General features: G+C 38.7%; 1 pseudogene; it reads left to right on the top strand.

The window, feature by feature from the left end:
* Positions 1–1,957: 1,957 nt before the first annotated feature.
* Positions 1,958–19,416, top strand: part of LOC108308361 — a 25,304-nt pseudogene continuing 7,845 nt past the window's right edge.

The following is a 19,416-nucleotide window of genomic DNA, read 5'->3' on the forward strand; positions in this document are numbered from 1 at the left end:
TTTGCAAGCACCTAATTCCCTTTATTACATACCTTTCTTCTTGAAAGTGTTTTTTATCTCCTGCACTGTATCATAAGCATATGCATATAAATCATAATGTGAACTCTTAAAAACAGAAGTACTTTAGCTGAGGCATTATGCCTATAATCAGTCAGCAGGTCCCCAAACATCTAATTCCTGAATATCTTATATGTCCTGTCTCCACTACCCAATTCCCCTGATGCTACTCTAATTTAAGTCCTCAGCCTCTCTGTCCTATAATGTTGAAATAACATCCTGGGTTTTGGTCTCCTTGATTCTAGCACCGTCTGCTCTAGCCTACATGTGAATCTGATCTTGTCTGATGCCACTTCCTTGTTCAAAATTCTCACATGAACCACCAAAATCCAGTAGATGGTATCCAAACCTGTGACGGTGGTACTTTAGTATGCTTTATAACCTGTGCCCTGCAATGTTTAACCCATATTCTGCTATTCCAGTCACTTATGGTCCAACAAAACTGAACTCATTGTAGTTTATCCTGTCATGTGCTCTTACTTTGCTACACATTTGCATATATTTTTCTCTCTGCTTGTTTTGGATTTCTTGTCCCTTATCTATCAGGGAAACATCTATACTTCTTTCAAGTCTCAGCTGTCTTCTCACACTCCTTGAAGCCTCTCTTATTATTCCTCCAGGTGGACCTAGATGTTTCTTCCTACATGCAAGCACTAGACTGAACCATACTTCCACTGACATTTATCATCTCTCTCTCCAGCAGGCTTCATGGTTCTAGATGGAAAGCACTGTGTCTTCTCATCTTTGAATCCCCCAAAAGACTATTATAATGCTTGACATACAGTAGGCTGTCAGTAGTGGAAGGAATGCCCAGAGGAAGGAAAGGAGGGAGAATCAGGAAGGGCAGGTATAGAAGTGGGAGGGACCCAGACACAAGATTCGGAGACCACAATTCTGTCTTTTGAGTTCACTAGTTTTACAAACTCATCTACAAGACTTAGTTCAGCTCCTCAGATCAGGCCCTCTTAAGTTTCCAGAAAATTGAGCTGCTTTTCACTGTTTGCACAACAAAACATTTCATTACAGTCCAGGTGCATAGCCTTTGTTTATATATTCTATATTTCCAAAATAAAAATAAATAAAAGAATCATTGTTCCCATAATCTCCCAGGAGTTTCACCTTACAGCTGCAGTGGTCATGCCAGCTCACCATTTTACACTTTTTGTAACAAGAACCAGGGACTTCATTCTTGCCCTTTTCCTACCCCTTTCTTTCTTTTTACTCCACCCACCCCTCCCATTTTTCTCTTATCCCTACGACACTCAGTCCTTCTCTTCCAGGTTTTACTAGGGCTCTATACCATTAAAAACACAAGAAAAAAAAGGTATTTTTACTTTAAGAATAGTAACTCCTCCCCCTTTCCCAATTTTTACATCAAAAGACATTATTAAATGCCATTCTCTTCTATATTTAGAGAACTGCTGATTCTCTGGGAGAGAGAAAGGTGGTTGCTTAAGAGGTAAAGCCCCTTAGAGCATTCAAAATGAGGAGTGATTTTGTACAGAGGATATCATGCAGCAGGCTGGATGTCTAGTTCCAATACCTTTGTTAGCTCTGAGACCTTGAAGAAGTGATTTCTAGTCTCGGCGTGCCAAAGCTTCATCTGCAATTGAGAGCATTGGACTGACAATCTTCAAGGTCTTTCCTGCTCTAGCATTCACTGACTCTGCTATTTTTGACACATTGAATAATGAGGAGCAGCCAGTTTTAGTATCTCATTATAGCAAAAGCAGTAAAAAAATAATAATGAGCATATACCATCAATGTGCATCTATGTCTTGTTGTGTTTAAGTGAGGATCCTGATACATAATAATGGCTGATAATTTCCACTGAAAAAAATCCTAAGTATTAAAGATACTCTTCAGAAGATGTTCTCTCCAGACTCTCCTACAGGTAATCATGAGCAAGAGGGTGGGCATCATCGGAGCTGGAGTCAGTGGCCTGGCTGCCATATGGTGCTGTCTGGAGGAGGGGCTGGAGCCCACTTGCTTTGAAAGGAACAATGATGTTGGAGGCCTGTGGAAATTCTCAGTGAGTGGCACATCACTGGAACCCAGTGGAAGGAGATGGTGGGTTCCAAGGCAAATCAAATCTGGTCAGTTCTAATTCAGATTTGGGAGGCAGGTCACAAAAGCTCCAGATCTGGAAAGTGAAATCTTACCTCTCCAATCGTACTAATGCACAAAAAACTATTTCACACCAGCAAAATGTGTCCTGAAAAGGACATCTTCAGCTCATTAAACATCATCACCTGCATGGTGAAGTCCAGATCTCCGAGCTGCAAAGGGCACTAACGTTAGTAATTAACCAAAAATATACCATGGCTTTCCCATGTAACAGACATGATTCTGTTCTTTGTTGCTCTTAAATGCCAGGACCATGGTTAGAAAAGAGAAAAAGCAGACCTGGACTGAGATCCTGAGATCAGAAGTCCTGAGTTCTAGTCTCAACTTGTAGGTTTTCTAGGCAGATAGATAACAAGCCAGTTGCTTTTTTTTCCCTGAATTTCAAATGCTCATTTGTCAAATGCAGAGGATATGATTCTATAATTAACTTATGTCTACTGGGCAGATAGAAATTAGTATAGATAATGATTTCGTCTGATGTGTTTATGGCTGCTGAATAGCCTATCAGCTCCAAATACAGAGAGAAAAATTATGGTCTTTGCCATTTGGGCTCCTTGTTATAGAAATTATATAATTAGGAAATACTCCTTGTAAACACATTTTTTTTTTAATTTCAAAGCCAAGTTTGGAGAAACTTCTAGCCTTCTGTCCTGAATTTCCCAGCCATTGTAATTAATTGTCAACGATACATATTTGGCTTGAAAACATATCCACATCATTCATCTTGTAACTACTTTCTGTCCTGGTCTTAGTTATTGCCCAGCCTGCAGCAATAGCCTCCTCCAACTGAGTATATTAGTGCTAACTTAGAATATGTTTTTATTCTTCTATGTATTATTCTTTTATTCTTCTTTTTTTGGTTTTGTAACCCTGAAAGCACTACATGAGATATGAGGTCATTAATTTTTCCAGCAGGGGGTAATCAAGAGTTAATATTTTTCAAGAATTTAATTTTCCTTATTTACATTTGCTCAGGGAAAGATGGCCAGCTTAGACTAAATCATAAAATGGCTTTCTACCATCTCCCTAGTAACAATTAAATGCTGCTTGAGCACCTATTCTGGTAGAGTTTGTGCTACATACTGGGATGACAAATATGGAACTTATATAATCACTCTTTATACATGATTCCATTTCATTTGATGAAGAAAGCTATAATATAATTCCACAATCCTTTGACAGCAAATGGGCAAAAACTCATTTGATAGCAAAACCTCTCCTGAAATCATAAGGCTGAAAAATGTGAATTGGATCAACATGAGGCTAAGCCTCACTTTCTGTTGCACTGCAGAAATTTTATTGCATTTGACAGATTGTGGCCCCAGATCTGACTAGGTGTATTATGGAGCAAAATCCAAAAATGTACACAGTCCAAAATATATCTGGCCCTAAGATTTTTAAATAAGAGATTATATAACTACAACAAGATAGGCCTGGTCGCCATCAGTTCACACTCTTTTAGAAGAGTGCGGGCTACAGAAATCTTAGGTCAAAGGAAACCTCCCACAGGGATGACATTTAGCTCAGCATTGAAAGAGAACCCCAGACAAGCAAAATAGAGGAGCACCTGTGACACAACTCCTAGAGAGTGCATTTTCCATCAAAGACTGTGGATGGCACTCCATAGACCTATGCAGTCATTGGCAGTGCGCCAGCACCAGGTAAGAGACCAACAATCCATGAAAGGTACAGAAAAGGCAATGAACATGGTGTGTACGGAAAGGGATTTATGAGTTAGCCAATATAGCCAGATCAGAGTTTAAGGAAGCAATAAGTGATAGTTCAATAAGATACAAAGTTGGATTCTGAGTTATCCACAAGAGGAATTTTTTATTTTCCCTAAGGTCATGTTTATAAGCAGAATTCTACTCAAAGGCATGGTGAGGATGTGGACCCTTACAAATACTCAAAACTTTGGCCCCCTCAACATACCTCAACCCTTCCTTCTTAGAAAAGTTGCTTGGCACAATATATAATCAGAGAGGGATTTTTTTAAATGTGTTACGTAAGACTTTATCTTACAAGCCTTTGTTAGAAGGTGTTACAGCAGACAGAAATTTGATAATTCTGAACTTTTCACTACTTGCTTTTTCTGAGAAATGAAAACCAAATGGGATTTAAATACTAGCAGGCAATGTGAGTGTATTTTAAGTTCCATCCACTCCAAAACAGGGCCTCATGCCCCCAAAAGATTTTATTACTACTGTAATAAGAAATTGCTTAACAGCCAGGTGTGGTGGCTTATGCCTATAATCTCAGCATTTTGGGAGGCCAAAGCAGGTGGATCATCTGATGTCAGGAGTTTGAGACCAGCATGGCCAACACAGTGAAACCCTGTCTCTACTAAAAATACAAAAATTAGCCAGGCGTTTTCGTCGATGTCTGTAATCCCAGCTACTCTGGAGGCTGAGGCAGGGGAATCTCTTGAACCCAGGAGGCAGAGGTTGCAGTGAGCCGAGATCATGCCACTGCACTTTAGCCTGGGCAACAGAGCAAGACTCCATCTCAAAACATGAATGAATGAATGAATGAATGAATGAATGAAATTACTTAACAAACAATAGGTTAGTATCATTTTAATTGCAAAAGCTGAACCCAGGACTATTCGAACTTTCTCCCACTCATTTATTCATTTATTCATTCAACAAATACCTACTGAGTACATTATGTGTGGGGTACTATATTAAGCATAAATACAGATAAGAGACCAGCCAGCACTTTAAACGCAGAGAGAAAACAAGTATTAGAATAACTTCAAGTGACTGTGTAATTAGGGCAGTAAGAACAATGGGAGCTTAGTGAAGTTAAAGGTGAGTTGGCAGTAGGAGAGAGGGAAGGTAAGGAAAAGCATGAGAAAGAAGGCAACTTTTGAGCATATTTTGAGGGCGTATTTAGACAAGGAGATATGGGACTGATACGCAGAGCTGGAATCAGAAAGATCAAGGCAGACTGCTCAGATGCATGTACAACATCTTGGAATTAACCTCTGACTTTGCCCTCAAGTTAATTACGTTCTCATGGGAAAGTTGAGAGATGAACACAGTTCTCTCTCAACTGTGTTAGTGCCCACAGCTGCTTAGGGATCTGGTTCCAGGGCAAGCTCCCTCAGCTAGAAGCAGAGTCTATGTTTAATTTCTTCTTTACTGGCTCAAATCACACCTCATGTTGAAATAATAAAAATGCACACACTCCCTGGAGTAACTGACTTGTTATATAATACATTTGCTTTTTTTATGTTTGTTTGGAGAACAGTCTTTTAGGGCAAATTTCAAGGAGCTGTAGTGTACATACTCTTCTCTCCTTGTGTTATAATTGACTGGGGTCAAGGGGCAAAAAAGCAGAGATTCATTTAAGATGGAAATATTCCAAGACCTCAGCATCTCTGCTTCCCAGAACAGTTTTGCCTTCATTAACCAGGCTCTAGCCCACAGCTCAGCCCCACCTCTTTTCAATGGGCAGCTGAAAAAACTCCTTCCAACCTCTCCTCACAACCATCAGTAAAAGGCACCAGCTGTTGGTGACAAGGAAGCACTCAACCTGCCCAACTGCCGGGCATGAGCCTTCACCCTTTTTCTGACCTCCGCAAAAATTTTAAAGTGATGGTAAAAAAAAAAAAAAAAAAAAAAAAAAAAAAAAAAAAAAAAAAAAAAAAAAAAAAAGGTTAAATCCCTGAGCTTTTGTCCTTATGAGAAATACAGCAACCATGAATAGGGGAAGATTATGTTTTCAACTTGAGAAAAAATACTGAGGCTTCAGGCAGCCCCCCACTTCCCCACTGGGACACAATCCTCTCTTTCTAGCACTTTTTGTCTCCTTCTTCCAGGGCTCAGACGGTGTGAGAGAAAGATACACATCTTGAATCCAGCAGCAACGTGACATTCCATCTCTTTCCCCCATTGCACAAGAGTCCCTTCTGGACCTCAGGAAGCAGAAGCTGCCAGCTCTTAAATGTATTTTCAAGGCAGCATATTGTGTGTACTTTTACCCTACCCTGACAACTGAGAGGAAATGTTTATTTTCAAGTTAGCCTTTGACTGCTTCTAAAAAATAAGCCGCTTTTCAATTACACAGAGGCTTTAAAATGAAGTGCTAAGATTTAACACATGTTCTAAGGCCTCTGGTTTCGTGTGTTTCTTTGGTGAGGCGTAAAGGCCAGTAACTAGTGAGCCAAAGGACAGGGTTCACTTACAACAGAGCTGTGGTTCTCAAAGTGTGGTTCCTATACCAGCTGCATCTGCATCACCAAGAACTTGTTAGAAATGCAAAACACCCCAGACTCCACTCCAGACAGACTGAATCCAAAATTCTAAGAATAGGGCCCAAAAATCTACGGTCTAAGGAGCCCTCCAGGTGATTCTGATTATACCAAAGTTGGGAAACCACTTCAATATTGGGCTCTGTTGCCAATGAAGAGTTTGCTGAACTCCTACAGCAAATAAATAGGCTAGAAGCCAAAGCCTCCTCTAGACTGTTTTGTTGTTTCTTTGTTTTATTTGTTTTTAACCTGAGGATAAGATCAGAACCAGTGATGTCACAGGAGAATGTCAGAAACCACTAAGTGACTATAAAAACAGAGCTAATACTAAGGGTAATTACAATAAGGGGATTCACGAGGGGAGAGCTCAGGTTCTGTGTCAGGTGCTACGTGAAGGGCTTTCCATTCCACAGCTTACTGAGAGCTTTTAATTTTTGCTTATGCTTTTAAATATTAAAAGAGGTTTAGTCAACCAAGAATTGAACCACTGTGTTCACCAAAGGGAACACAATTCGTGGCTTTCTCTTTAAGCTTTCTTATTCTCCCTAGGACCACACAGAAGAAGGCAGAGCCAGCATTTACCAGTCTGAATTCACCAACTCTTCCAAAGAAATGATGTGCTTTCCAGACTTCCCTTACCCTGATGATTACCCAAACTATAGGCACCACGGCAACCTCCAGGAATACATAAAGACATTTGGTCAAAAGAAGGATCTTTTAAGATACATACAGTTTGAGGTAGGACACTTATAACTTGTACTGTTGAAATTAATATATGTGTGGGTTAGAGAAAAGAAGACCGCACAGTATTATAGAAATTAGAGCCAAATGTTTGGGCACCTCAACAATCAAATGTTGGCTGTGATTATAAAGTATTCATGCACTGACTTTTTTTCTTTTAGACTTATTAGTCCACTATTCTCTGAGAGCTTTCAGACTACCTTACAAAATAGAGGCAGCTATCCCATCATTGTCCACTTTTCACCCTCATGCTCCGATATTGGAAATAATCCAAAATGCTTTAGTATGTTATAGGCATTTTGTCACTTCAATTCCAATGAGTTGTAATTCAAAAACCACAGCATTTGGTAGGAATTCTGCCATTATGAAAAGGTTAACAACTTAAATGGGAAATACAGTCATTGCCCCCATCTTCACCCACTCAGTTCATTAGATTTTTTTTATTATTAAAAAGACTTGAGATTTCATCATTGTTTCTGTGAAAATAATGTTTTACATTTCTTTAGGACTCTTTTTTTATTGAGCATTTCTGTCTGTATGTTTGGAACTCTTAACCTCAAATAACTGCTGTTACAGGCAGAACACGTGCATATAGTGGGAAAAACAATCAGCAAAATTATGAACTGTGGTTATATTTACATTATTATTTTACCTGGAGTAGCCCCAAATGTAGAGTTAAAATAAAATTTTCCAATAGTCATTTTATTCCATGTATTCGCTTCCATTTATGGTATTAATATCAACAAAGATTAACGAAGTTTCTACTACGTGCTTGCATTGTGCTATGTGCTATATGTAAAACAAAAAGAGGTCTAAGACTCAGCTCTCAAGTTTATAATCTAGCTGTGCATCAGAATAAATATATAAAGAGTAAGTAATAAGATTCCAGTAACAACGTCAATCAAAGAGAAAAGTTTTTAAAGCTATCTATGGTTTATAAATAGATCAATGCTACAGAGATCATGAAGCAAGAGGCAACACTTTGGGAGAAGGTATTTTCTAGAGAAAGCAAAATTTAGTTGTATTTGTTAGGCATTTTAGGTAAGTGAGTGACATGAGTAAAATTAGAGAGGTGGGAAAATACCCTGCTGATTTGGAGAGCAATGGGCAAATCAAGTTGGGTAGGAGGGAGACGTATCTGCTAGGATGAGATACGGCCACATACATCAGTAAGCTAGTATGTACTGTACTTTGAAAAATAGAGGATTATTTTGCAACCATGTAAAAGAAATTCAGAGAGGGACATCCAGAGTTTATGTGATGGCACCACAGTCATCAAAGATTCAGTTTCACCCTTCTTTGCATGAGGCTTACATCATGAAGTTTGCCTCATGGTCCAAAACAGTTGCTGAGCAATCACACTTGCCTTCTAGGCAAAAAAAAAAAAAAAAAAAAAATTCAGTGCAATGACAGAAGCGGAAGCCAGGTGGTCGTGCACTAAGTAATGAAATTAATACTAAAAAAAAAAAAAAAAAAAAAGGGAAAGAAAGAGGGCAAAGGGATGTCCTCCCAGCTGAATCAGCTCTCCTTTTACAAATTCTCCTGAAAAGCCTGTCCAACATTGTCTGCTTATATCTCATAGGCCACTCTAGTTGCACAGGAACCTGGAAAATGCATCCCTTTGCTGGGCATGTTGTCACTCCAAACAAAATCAGGTTCTGTTAGTAAAGATGAAGAGAGAATGGACATTGGGGGAGCAGTTTGCAGAATCTGTCATAGAAAAGTCTGTGGGAATAGCAAAATAAGATCAAAAGAGTAAATTGGAACAAAATTGTATGGACTTAATAGTGATAGCATTAGAGATGTAGAATAAGTTTTAGAGGCTGTGAAGTAACAGAAATCACTTTGAGCAGGAGACGTGAAATGAATATGGTCCTTTAGGAAGATTAATCTGACAAGCAGGATGAAGGATGACTTGCAGGCAATGGGAGGCTGAAGACAGGTTAGTTATAGGTTCTTGCCATAGTCCCCGCAAGGGAATGATAAGGACTTGAATGAAGGCAGTGTTAGCAATCACAGAAAGAGTAAGATTGGGAGAGAAATTATTGTTTAAACATGAGGCAAGGATGGAGAAATAACAAGTAAAAAATAGTTGTGGATTTGAAGCATAACTGGCTGGGAGGTTTATGTCATCATTCAGAGAAATAGGAAAGTCAGAAGCCAGTGTTGAAGGAAATTTAAGTAGGTCAATCAAAACCTGCTACATATGAGGATGAGGTGGCCCTCCAGATGGAAAGATCAAACTAAACTAGATAAGAGAGACCAAAAATAGATGTATTTGTATATTCATAACAGGAAAGTTGCTAATAGTTCTAAGGGAGAGTATTTATGCGGAGCAAAAGAAAAGCCAACAATCAAACCTTGAGATATACCCATATTCTTGAGTATATGGAAGATGAGGTCAAAAAAAGGAGGAAGCCATGTCAGTAGAGGATAGCCATAACAACATAGATTTGTTATATGACATCATTCACAAAAACATTCAGTGTGATTTACCTGTAAATCAACTAACTTGATGTCAAAAAGTCAATGTACTCCAGTGAGTAATTTTTCTTGTGAGATTCAAAGACTCACTGAAGATTCACTGTGACTCCAATTTTAATATCTTTCAATATATTTCTGAATGACCAAGAGAGCTCATAATTATCTCCTCCACAGAAACAATTCAAGAAGGAAAAAAACTTGCACACACAGAATTATAAATAGAAAAATTAATTTTCTGGTTAAGACCCTGGTTTCCAGTATAAAGAAATGTCCCAGCTTCTTAGTCACAGGCCAATGGGTTGTTGTTATTGAAAAGGATGGGAAACAGGGATCTACTATTTTTGATGCTGTAATGATTTGTTCAGGACATCACATATACCCCAATCTGCCAACTGATTCCTTTCCTGGTAAGTTTTGAAAATATATAATAATCTGGGGACTTATATGCAAACATCCAGGGTTAGAAACATCTTTCTATAGATATTACATAATGATTATTCTTAAAGTCCCAAAGATTTCAAAAGAAAAAAATTTAAGTTTAATGATAAGATATAGTAATAAATAGCCTCATAAGCCCTTATATTAAAATAATAAAGGACCTGCAAGCCAGATATCAGACAAACACAAGTTCCTATTTTATAGACAGTAACTCAACTATAGGTCCTTACAGCACATGGGGTCTCCAAGCAGAGTTACATTCAGAAAAAGTAAAGTCCAACTGCCAAACAGTTTTTAAAAAAACACATTTACTTATTTATAGGAGACTCCTAAGTTTCTAATTTCATTAGAAATTAGAAGTTTGCAAATAAACTTCAGAAATTTCAGTGATTTGTGTGTGTGCACACACATGGGTGTTGAGTATAGCAGCACACTTTGTTACCATTCAAAAGCGGCAAACCTCAAAATAAATAAAATATGGATGAAGCCTTACTTCCATTTTTCCTTCCTTCCTTGCCACAGGCACACAGTCTACTCATTAGAGTTCCCATATCTAGGTATGATGTTCACAGGCCAGGCAAATTACAGAGGAAAGGTTTCAGGAGGAATGCTAATGTTAACAGCCAGTATATTTAATGTTTATGAGCATGGGATCAGAACACCTGGGCTCAACTTATTATTCCACTAGTTCCTTACCACTTACCTTCTTTGTCTCAATTTCGTCGTGTTTTAAAATAGGGACAATAGCCTGCCATGCAGGGATGTTATCAAGATTAAATAGTTAAACCATGTAAAACATTTAGCACAAGATCTAGCCCCCAGAGTTAACCCAATAAATATTAACTATTATCAAAACATAAATTCTCATGCCTTAAGTTTTTTTAAGGCACTAAAAGTAATTTTTAGGGAGCTTAATGTCAAAAAATGCTAAATGGATAAATGTACTTCAACTAGCGAATTTTTTAACTAAAACTGATATAGGAGGTTAAAAAAACACATTGAAAACATCTTTATAACTTCTGAAAATCATTCAAACCACTCGCCATGTTCCACTTAGGCCTGAACCAGTTTTAAGGCAACTACCTCCATAGCCAAGATTATAAGGATCTGGAAGCCTTCAAGGGGAAGAGGGTCCTCGTGATGGGTCTAGGGAATTCGGGATGTGACACTGCTGTGAGCTCAGCCGTCTGGCTACACAGGTACCTGACATAAAAGGTTTTGGGAAATAAACCTAAGACAGGGCTGTGCTACTAAATCAGCAGTCAAGGTACTAAGGATGGTACTTGCTGTCACACCACAAGAGATCCACCTGTTGTATGTGCCCTTTAAATCAAGGAAGACTTGAGAAATTCTCCATGTGAAGCCAAGTAATGTGGCCCATGCTAGCAAGGAAGTACATTCCATTGAATCCAGAGGTAAGTGCATGAGTGTGTGTATGTATAGGTGAGTGCGTATGTGTGTTATTTCTTGTTTTAATTTTGTATTCTAATCACCTCCAAATAGACTAGTTCTTCCTAGTTAGGCTTAATCTGTATTTATTTAACAGTATTTATTATAATTTATCATGCAAAAAGCACTCTTTACCACTCTGAAGGTCTGAAAGATATGCATGATTTCGTATTTACTAACATTAATTCACTCAACAGCAGGTGCTCAACAAATATTGGGCACTTATTATACTTACTATGTGTCAGAACTATGCTAAACTAAAAATAAATGCATAAATAAGTTAGACTAGTTCCTGACTTCAAGGAAGAGTTGGAGATGGGGTTGACAGGTACACACAGACTATCACCAAAGGAGGCAGTGAGTCTTCCAGTAGAATTAGGTGTGGCAATAGCAGCACAGGGAAAAGAGAACCTAACTTATCCTGGATGAGGTCAAGGAAGACTTCCCAGAGGACTCCAAGCTGAATCATCTATCACCAACAGACGCTTAAGAAACAACATATTTTTAAGAAAACAGATTCTCAATAAATTCTTAAATTGATGTAAATAAAGCTAAATTTTTTTAACTAAAAATTCCCTTCAGTTATCACAAAGTTAAAGTCTATTTTGCAAAGACGGTAAACTAGATAAGCAGCCAGACTAATCTCAGGGATGAGGCAGTTGCCATGGAAAAGTCCTTGGGGTATGCATGCAGGGAGAACTGAAAGGACGAGGAACAGGGAACATAATTAAACCCTTGACATCCTCAGCTTAATTTTAGCTAGATATTTAGCTACATTTTCCCCCACCTAGGCCACTGACTACCATCAGCCATCACTAGTGGGGCTTACTGGATCATCTGGTCCCTTCCAGACTTGCCATCTTAGTCTATGAGTATGTGAAGATTAAACCATCATAGTTGAACAGAGAGCCCTGTTGTTCCTAGAGGTATGGTTCTAATCCTTTCAACCACTATACACCTGCTCTCAGGGGTGGTGAGAGAGTCCTGTCTCCACTAGTCTAAATTTTAGACTGTTTATTTTTTAATTTTACTTTAAGTTCTAGGATACACATACAGAATATCCAGGTTTGTTACATAGGTATGCATGTGCCATGGTGGACTGCTACACCTATCAACCCGTCATCTAGGTTTTAAGCCCTGCACGCATTAGGTATTTGTCTTAATGTTCTCCCTCCCCTCGCCCCCCACCCACCAACAGGCCCTGGTGTGTGATGTTCCGCTCCCTGTGTCCATGTGTTCTCATTGTTCAGCTCCCACTTAAGAGTGAGATCATGTGGTATTTGGTTTTCTGTTCCTGTGATAGTTTGCTGAGGATGATGGTTTCCAGCTTCATCTACGTCCCTGCAAAGGACATGAACTCATTCTTTTATATGGCTGCTAGACTATTTAGGCCTGCCTTTTAAAAGTGTTCCTACCTGGATATTGAGAGAAATGCATGGGAGTATCCAAAGAATTGTGTTGTGTTTGCTTATTTCTTATAGAGTGATACTGAAATCTGGATATTGAGAGAAATGCATGGAAGTATCCAAAGAATTGTGTTGTGTTTGCTTATTTCTTATAGAGTGATACTGAAATCTGTATTGCCTTTCCCCACCAGGTCATTATCAGTACCAGAAGTGGTTCCTGGGTCATGAGTCGGGTCTGGGATGATGGCTATCCTTGGGATATGGTGTATGCTACCCACTTTACATCCTTTCTCTGGAATGTCCTTCCTTCTTTCATCTCTGACTGGTTATATGTCCAAAAGATGAACACGTAGTTTAAGCATGAGAACTATGGCCTGATGCCTTTAAATGGGTACTTTAAAATAGAAATTTTTTATTCAAAAAGGGGGTTACTCATTTAAGTGAATTTATTCTCTCTACAACCTACTTTTGTTGTCTCATTGGGCCTTGTAAGATTAAATTAAAGGTTTCACAGGCGACAGGACAGACCCAGAGACCATGAATGGCTTAGAAACCTTATTAAAATTAGTCCAGTAGAAAGAGCATGGAAATATCTGAAAGGGAAATGAAGCAGGCAAATAAATCATCCTGACATGGATGATTCATTTGCGGTAGCTATAAGCTATAGCATCGAACTTTGAGGGCTGAATAAACTCAAATTGGTTTTTTGGAAGAAGATCTTGTCCATGCTTATGGGTAAACAAGGATATCAATAATAATACCTGCTTCTCAAGATGGTTGTGGTATTCAATAATATAGAAATATAAAAATTGTTTTGTAAATGATAAAGCTTTAAAAAAAATGGTTCTTCCTAAGTGTCAAGTTTTCTAATGTGCCTCAAAGGAGCAAATAACAAAATAGTGTTAATCAACATGTGTCAGCTTGTAGGAAGTCTCAAAACAAAGGTGCACACTTCCTCCACCCTTGAAATTTTGACATTTTTGCAGAACCACCAGGAGGCATGGAACACGAAAAGCCATGGAGAGTCACAGAACTAAGGTGGCCAGTAAGATTAGTCAGATTCATTTATTTACTTCTTTACAGAGATAGGGCCCAACACATACTAATTAGGAAGGTATTCTAGGTAGAAGAATCAGCATATCAACAGAAAAAAAAACTATTTAAGTTAGTAAGAAAAGAAAGAATTTTATCTCCTGGCCCATGCTAGCCAAAAAGTTTCACTGTGTTTAGAGAAAGAGGTGAAGAAAAAGTAAGGAGGAACTGTAAATCGAAAGAACAAATGCCAGATTTAGGAGCTAAACTCTCATTCCAAAGCACTTATCCTACCCAGTCTTCCAGACTGCTATAACCCTGAAGAAAAAAAATGTTTATTGTATGCATTTAAAATTATGTTTAACACTGGGACCTACTTGAGGGTGGAGGGTGGGAGGAGGGAGAGAATCAGCAAAAACACCTATCAGGTACTATGCATATTACCCAAGGGACGAAACTGTCTGGACACCAAACCCCTGTGATACATAGTTTACTTATATAACAAACCATGGACCCCTAAACCTAAAATAAAATTTTTTTTTAACTGTGTTTAATATAAGTCCCATAGCTTGAGCTGGTTAAGATTTTTTATCTCGTATGAGTAACTGTAAATTATATTTTGGCCTTGCCATTTAGACAAAACAGTTTTAGAAATTCATTCATTCTAAAAACTAAGCTTCCTTTTGGAAAGGGTTCCAGTTACACTAAGTTTTTGGAGGGAGAAAGTGGGAGGAAAAAACAGGTTTCATTGCGGCCTGCACTTAACTACCTTGTAAGGTAAAAGAAGAGGTTACAGGATTAGAGAGACACAAAATGATGTGGAAGCATAGAGACAAATTTCAGGACTTACAAAGTATCTTTGTGTCTGCGGTACTTTCAGGAAATTCCAGAATTCCAAAGGAAACTTAAATCAAAATGAAATATATCATCCTGAAAAATATTATTCCTAGAATTTTGGCAACTAAAATGCAATATCAAAGTTGTTATGCCTTTTTGTGGCCAGAGCTGATGAAAGAAAACCAAGCATGGCAATAAAACTTCCCACCACTGCAAGTCTGATTTCCCCATGTAAGACAAGACTTTAAAGTTATGATAATAGTGTACTTATAACAACAGTGCTTGCATGAGCCTGGCACTGTTTTAAATGCTTTAAGGATAATTGGTCATTTAATTTTCACAACAACCTATGAGGAAGATTCCATCATCATCCCCATTTTACACATAAACAAATACAGTAAAGCAACAGCTAGTAAGAGATAAAGCTAGGCTATTAGCCTGAGCCATCTGCTTCCAGAGTTGGCATTCTCAATCACTTTATTACATCTGTAAATTAGTTTTATTCTCATTTAGGAAAGGAATTGCCATGAGGGAAGAGAGTTCAATGGCACTCATGCTGATATTTAACTGCTCGATGTCATTTTGGCTGTCACAGGTATTTCTTGGAAATGAGGTATTTACAGCAAGGGTGTTTGCCTCTCATTTCTGTAGTTTCCTGAGAAAAGAGCCTGTATTCAATGATGAGCTCCCATCCCGTATCCTGTGTGGCACTGTGTCCATCAAGCCCAGTGTGAAGGCGTTCACAGAAACCTCAGCTGTGTTTGAGGATGGGACCATGTTTGAGGCTATCAAATCTATCATCTTTGCAACAGGCTATGATTATTCCTACCCCTTCCTTGATGAGACCATCATCAAAAGCAGAAACAATGAGGTCACCTTGTTTAAGGGCATCTTCCCCCCACTAATGGAGAAGCCAACCTTGGCTGTGATTGGCTTTGTTCAGTCCCTTGGAGCTGCCATCCCCACAGCAGACCTTTAAGCCTGCTGGGCTGCTAAAGTATTTGCAAGTAGGTGGGCCATTCTGTCTTTTATTCATTTTCTCAATGAACATTTTTTGAACACCTACTATATGCAAAGCACTGTGCAACGGAAGCAAGACAAACATGTTCCTTGACCCCTCAAAGCTTAAAATGGGATGTGGGGATGCCATAATAAGGGAAGTTGCGGGGGGCGGCAGTCCTAGTGAGGGGATTTGGACAGTTAGTTATTTTGCATAGAGCAAGCAGCATGCAGAAAGTCATAAAGGTGAGGAATAGCATGGAATGTGTAAGGACCCAGAAACATTTTGGTGGAAAGGAATGTAAAGGAGAGGCAGGGAGTTGCAAGAAATATAGCTTTACAAGCTGTGTTAAAGAGCTTAAACTTCTCATAGGGATTTGGAAGGACTTTGCAAGATTTTAAGCAAGAAAAAAAAATAACAGAGGATAATTGCAATGTGAGGATACATTATGAAGGTTGGAAGGGCCCTTGTAAGTGTTGGCGGTGTGCTAGAAACCTCATTGGTGTCAACTTCTGTTAGAATAACAAAGTCAGTGACAATCTTCTTCTTCCCTCCTTCTACATAAGACCTCATGGTCTCCAGGGGCCACAAGTATGCTTGTGTGAGGAAATCAAGAATATGAGGATTACATAGAGAAAGACAATGTCCCAAATATATTGATTCAATTTACTCCAGTCATACTGATTATCATATTATGATTATCATATTGAAAGTGTTCTTTTATTCAAGTATTCTCCAAAATGTTGACCAATATAGGTATAACTTACCCAACATAACTAAAACATAAAAAGGTATACTATCAGTAATTTTAAAAATATTACAATATAGAATGTATATATGTTGTCTAAAATTTTTGTAGATAAATAAATTTCTATTTCAAATACACCATGAAAGATCATTGTTTAAATAAACACCATCATGAAATCTTTTGTAGGTGCTCCCCTGCAAAATACTTCTGTTGTTGTTTTTTCCTTTGAAAGGCACAAGCGTGCCAAGAGCCTCAGGTATTGTGAGAAGACTGCAAATAGTTCATAAACCTAGAAAATTTACATGAAGCAAATGGTATCATTTATTTATTCAGCAAATACTTACTGAACACCTAATCATGCACTACAAATGTTAGAGCAACTTTCTTCCATTGTTACAAAGGCAAAGAAGCTACCATCACCAGTTAAAATAAGTTACATTAATGGCCAGGCATGGTGGCTCACGCCTGTAATCCCAGCACTTTGGGAGGCCAAGGCGGGTGGATCATGTGGTCAAGAGATCAAGACCATCCCGGCCAACATGGTAAAAACCTGTCTCTACTAAAATGCAAAAAATTAGCTGGGCATGGTAACGCATGCCTATAGTCCCAGCTACTCAGGAGGCTGAGGCAGGAGAACTGGTTGAACTCGGATGGCAGAGGTTGCAGTGAGCCGAGATCGCGCCACTGCACTCCAGCCAGGCGCCTGATGCCTGGTAACAGAACAAGACACTGTCTCAAAAAAAAAAAAGAAGAAACATAAGACCTAACACCATAAAAACCCTAGAAGAAAATCTAGGCAAAACCATTCAGGACATAGGTGTAGGCAAGGACTTCATGACCAAAACACCAAAAGCATTGACAACAAAAGCCAAAATAGACAAATGGGACCTAATCAAACTCCACAACTTCTGCACAGCAAAAGAAACAGTCATTAGAGTGAATCGGCAACCAACAGAATGGGAAAAAAGTTTTGCAGTTTACCCATCTGACAAAGGGCTGATATCCAGAATTTACAAAGAACTAAAGCAGATCTACAAGAAAAAAACTAACAAGCCCATTCAAAAGTGGGCAAAGGATATGAACAGACACTTTACAAAAGAAGACATACATGAGGCCAACAAACATATGAAAAAATGCTCATCATCACTGGTCATCAGAGAAATGCAAATCAAAACAACATTGAGATACCATCTCACGCCAGTTAGAATGGCGATCATTAAAAAATCTGGAGACAACAGGTGCTGGAGAGGATGTGGAGAAATAGGAACACTTTTGCACTATTGGTGGGAGTGTAAATTAGTTCAACCATTGTGGAAGACAGTGTGGTGATTCCTCAAGGACCTAGAAATAGAAATTCCATTTGACCCAGCAATCCCATTACTGGGTATATATCCAAAGGATTACAAATCGTTCTACTATAAGGACACATGCACACGAATATTCATTGCAGCGCTGTTTACAATAGCAAAGACCTGGAACCAACCCAAATGCCCATCGACAATAGACTGGATAGAGAAAATGTGGCACATATACACCATGGAATATTATGCAGCCATCAAAAACGATGAGTTTGGGTCCTTTGTAGGGACATGGATGAACCTGGAAAGCATCATTCTCAGCAAACTGACAGAAGAGCAGAAGATCAAACACCGCATGTTCTCACTCATAGGCGGGCGTTGAACAATGAGAACACATGGACACAGGGAGGGGAGCACTACACACTGGGGTCAGTTGGGGGGAAATAGGGGAGGGACAGTGGGGGGTGGGGAGCTGGGGAGAGATAGCAAGGGGAGAAATGCCAGATGTAGGTGATAGGGAGGAAGGCAGCAAATCACACTGCCACGAGTGTACCTATGCAACAATTTTGCATGTTCTTCACATGTACCCCAAAACCTAAAATGCAATAAAATAAATGGGGAAAAAAAAAGAGAGTTGCTTTAATGTAGTGAAATTCGCCAAAAGCTAAAACTTTTCTGCTCCCCCTTAAAACGCCTTACATATCTGCAGGGCAGATGTTTAAAATCCCATTCTTCCTTTCATTATCTCATTTAAAATGCCATGAACCTTAAATGGAACTATTTTATCAGATTATTTCTTCAGAGGAGTTTTAGGAAGAGGATGCAGAGGAAAATTGAAAGAAATTGTTAAGTTATTATATGCTTGAAGTGTACCGAGCACATATGTTGAGGATTAGGTCCTCCATAATGTTACAGAAATATGAGATTGAGCGATTTGAAGCTAAAAATGTCTCTGCTGTCACTATATCACTACAGGCCAGCTTTGCCATTCCCAAAGAAGGTCCTTTAACTTTTCAGGCCTTTGTTTCTGTGAACTGGTATTTTGCTAAAGATATCAAAGACAGCTCCCCTTGATATAAACATTTTTAGGAATGTAGTTTATAAATATCAAATGATTTCCACCATATGTCATTATATAGTTCTGATTTCTTTGTATTTTTCAATATTTTTTTCTTCGTTTCTTTTCTAGACTCATATACCCTGCCAACTACAAATGAAATGATGGCTGACATTGATGAGAAAATGGGGAAAAAACTCAAGTGGTAAGCAATTGTACTTGCGAATAGAGCAAGTCTCAAAATGTGCCTTATATGTAGAAAAATATTAATACACTCTAAATATTGTCATTAGTCAGAGTTTATATTTTTTGAACACTTGTAATGATCAAACAATATTTAGATAGTAAACAGTCATCATACTTCTCTTGTGTAACTCAAGAATAGAGGTTTTTTAGGGCCGGGCGCGGTGGCTCACGCCTGTAATCCCAGCACTTTGGGAGGCCGAGGCGGGTGGATCACGAGGTCAAGAGATTGAGACCATCCTGG

This window comes from Cebus imitator, unplaced genomic scaffold, assembly GCF_001604975.1.
Source record: "Cebus imitator isolate Cc_AM_T3 unplaced genomic scaffold, Cebus_imitator-1.0 Scaffold84, whole genome shotgun sequence".
NCBI lineage: Eukaryota > Metazoa > Chordata > Mammalia > Primates > Cebidae > Cebus > Cebus imitator.